The sequence below is a fragment of the Alligator sinensis genome, unplaced genomic scaffold (assembly GCF_000455745.1).
Source record: "Alligator sinensis unplaced genomic scaffold, ASM45574v1 scaffold49_1, whole genome shotgun sequence".
Taxonomy (NCBI): Eukaryota; Metazoa; Chordata; order Crocodylia; family Alligatoridae; genus Alligator; species Alligator sinensis.
The window spans coordinates 1,526,418-1,529,958 of record NW_005841970.1 but is presented as its reverse complement, the minus strand read 5'-3'; the positions used below and the strand labels follow the sequence as shown (position 1 = coordinate 1,529,958).

General features: G+C 40.6%; 1 long non-coding RNA gene across 4 annotated transcripts in view; it reads left to right on the top strand.

Moving 5' to 3' along the window:
• The first annotated feature begins 1,412 nt into the window (after positions 1-1,412).
• Positions 1,413-3,541, top strand: part of LOC112549812 — a 19,488-nt gene continuing 17,359 nt past the window's right edge. The window contains exon 1 of one of the 4 annotated variants that reach the window (XR_003093344.1): positions 1,413-1,453. This is a non-coding gene — a long non-coding RNA (uncharacterized LOC112549812). Of the gene's footprint in view, positions 1,454-1,713; positions 1,747-1,797; positions 1,833-2,358; positions 2,396-3,541 lie in introns of those variants that run through there. The other 3 variants (XR_003093342.1, XR_003093345.1, XR_003093343.1) reach the window with 3 other exon arrangements.

Below are 3,541 nucleotides of genomic sequence, written 5' to 3'. Positions count from 1 at the left end.
AACTGTACAGCGCAATAAACATTTTGTTAGGGACCAAGGGAAGAGAAGAGAAATGCCACATGGCTGCTGAATTTCACCTTGAGGGATATTTAGAGGATAATACTATCAAATGACCATGTTACAGAACACCACAGTGGAAACCTGTCTACAGTGGAACACAGCATGTCTACTGTGTGCATGATACCCTACCAAAACATGGAATATAGCTGCCCTTAGGGAAGCACCTGAAACACAGCTTTTGGCATGCACTTACTTGCCTCTGAGACCAGCTATATTGCATTCTGTAGGCTCACCAAGCACACAGAACAGACTTGCCATGCTTCTTTGCACCACTCCCTAGGGCAGGGGTGGGCAAAATGCAGCCCGCAGGCCAGATGTGGCCCTCAAGGCCATTCTATCTGGCCTGTGGGGCCCCTAAAAAATTCAGAAAATGAATAATTATCTGCCTCTGGCTGCCTGTCATGCAGCCCTTGATGGCTTGCCAAAACTCAGTAAGTGGCCCTCTGCCCAAAATAATTGCTCACCTCTGCCCTAGGGAGATCTTGATGATACCCTTACAGATTCTTGACAATAAAAAGGAGAGTCCTCTTCAAAACAAGCTAGTTTCTAGCTTCCTTTGATCAGTATTTTAGAAAGAAAGAGAACTGAGTTAATACAAGCAAGCCCTGTATAGGCAGAGCTGGGTGAGCTGTAGCAGAAGCAGCTCCAGAAGGAGGTCTCAGGGGGAGGTGGGCAGAATAAATATTTACCCCTCTGTCAAAAGTAAATGGGAGGGTTTGGGGCATACATAGCCACAGGCAGGAAGGAATGCAGCTCCCTATATGCTAAAAGAAGAAGAAAAGATCACTCATCTCTTCAAGGTTTGAGGAAGCAGCTCTTCTAAGCTACTATCTCCTTGGCTAATGCAGTGTGAGGTCCTCATCTTTTTTTAGTTTTAACTACTGCTTGTAGTACAAAAGTGCTAAATAAATATGGTTCTGGTATAAAGAACCTCCTCAGTAGTGCAAAGGGAGAAGACAGCATGAGACCTGAGGTCTTAGCCAAAGGTAACTGGAGGACCCAGTCATAGGAGTCCTAAAAAAACTTGCTACCTGCTAGAGTCCTCAATGCTAGACATCCAGTACAGTGCATGGTGGCAGATGACTAAAACTGGGTTTATAGAAACTGGGCCAGGATCCACAAAAGCTAGCCAGTAGGAAATGCCAAGGAGAGGGATTAAGCCTATCATCACCTGTGATATCTATTGTCACATTCCCACCCTGCCTGCTCTGGAGTACATTGCAGGAGAAAGCTTGGACCACCAAACTACTGGGTGCTCTAAATGTAGGCTCTCCTGCTGTAACTAATAAACTGTTCGTTAAGCCAGAAGGTTAACTCTAAGGCCTGAGGATTAGGGCACTCTCCTGGACTGTAGGAGAGTCAAGTCCAAGTGCTTTCTTCAAATATGAAAGAGGTGGGATTTGAAAATAGGTCCCCACAATCCTGGAGAGTAACCACCAGAGTAGAAGCACTTCTGGTCCACTTCTGGGTCCATCGAAGAGTACGCTGCCCCCCCCTGGCTCGGCAACTAGTGCCTCCTGGGTCTGTGGGGGCACCTGGGTCTGGAGGGGCATGGGGGGGCAGCCCATACTTCCAGTCCACTTCTGGGTTCACTGTCGAGCACGTGCCCTCCCCCACCCCAACTCCTGTGGGATGCTCCATCTGCCCCAGCATCACAGCATTCATGAGCTGCACTGGTACCACAAGGTATGTAGAAAAAACATTTAAAGGTGTGTCTACGTCCGAATCGCTGATTCTCCGAGTCAGCATCAAATCTTGTGTGTTATTCAGAGGTGATATAGAAGCTTTTTGTTTGCTTGTTTTGAACAACATTAATTTTCTGATTGCATTGCTGCATAGTGGTTGTCATTTCTTATTTATGGTGTTTTCATTCTGTACAGAACCACAGAAGAGTTGACCTAGATCCACAGCTGATAGAAATATAACTATAGCTGCACTGACTTCTGACGAGCAGTGTGTGTTTATAACAGCTGCGAGTCTTTAGCTAATGCTTTCAATGGTATATCAAAGAAATTCTCACATAAAAAAGAAAATACAGTCTAAAAAAATCTCCACAGGTTCTCAGCACTGGACTTTAAATTCCTGGTGTCCATTATTGGAGTCTAAAGATCATGGAAAGTTTAAGTCCCCTGTAACTGAGAAGACAGGGTTTTTTTAGTATGCTCAAAAGCAGTTGTTTTCTTTTAAGTGCTGTACTGCAGTTCATGCAACATCCCATATTATTTTCCCCTCTAATTACCTGTAAGTGTTGATCCAGCCCTTAGTACCCCAAAAGAAAGAGCATTTCAAACTGCTCACCTTATAGTAAAATGAAGGAGGCCATTTTGAAAGGCTGGTAACTATCCTTTCTCTTTTTGTATATACATGACCTTCCTGTAGAGGAACTATAATAGGGAATACTGGTAAAATTGGGAGCAAGTGTTTTAACTATAATCACTGGGTCTAATATTTGAAATCAACAAAAATATAATCATTCAAGGAACTAGTTAAAGAAAAATTAGATGGCCTTTTTCAGACCTGCCCATTGATTCATTCAGCATTCTTCTCTCCTACATTGGGTAAAAAGATAAAACATAGGGACATGTTTCTGGCGAGGATGGATGATGATATTAGAACCTAAGACCTTTGAGAATTATTTTGCTATGAAGTGAAAAATTTCAGAAGTGCCTACGTGATTTAGAAGCATTAACCATTTTTAAAGAATTTAAGTCACTAAAGAGTGTACATTTCACTGAGTTTCAATAATAGACACTTTAGTGAATACTTATTTGGTTCTCTGATTACTTTGGACAATTGTACTCAATGTTCTGATTTTCATCTGTGTATTACTGTCTGCGCAGTACTTGCATATTTTGTTTTGATCTTGTCTAGTAATGTCTCCAATTTAAAATAAGATTATAGAATGAAAATAATTTCAAAGGTCCTCATGAAAATGTTTTCTAGTTTAGCTGCTTTTCAGCTAAAAACTTCCACTATACCAATTTCTATATTCCAGTGATAATGCTTGCATTAAATGTATATATTAATACATAATTAATATTGAATATTAAATATATTTAATTTTGGTAGGTTTTGTTTCAGGCAACCATGTAGCTAAAAACTGCTGCAATGTAAAATGCCAGAAACTTATGTAAAAGTATAACTAACAGTACTGAATACTTGCTTTATTAATTTAGATTTATCTTGGCATCTTGTACTGTAAATCCAGTGTACAGGCAAGCAAATATTCACTAAGATAATTCAGAAGGTCTTCCAAATTTTGCTTTTTCTCAGTGGAGAAAATGCTTTAAAGCTATGTCTAACGTTAAGACATTGCAAAATGATCAGAAGATTGTGCAAATCAATGTTCGATGTCCTGCAACTATGACATATTATCATTGCAATAAAAGGGCATTTGATATTACAGCTTGTAGTGTAGATTTGTGTCTATGTGGAATGTGAAAGCAGAGAAGAAAGTCTCTGTTTTCACTTGAGCAGGAAT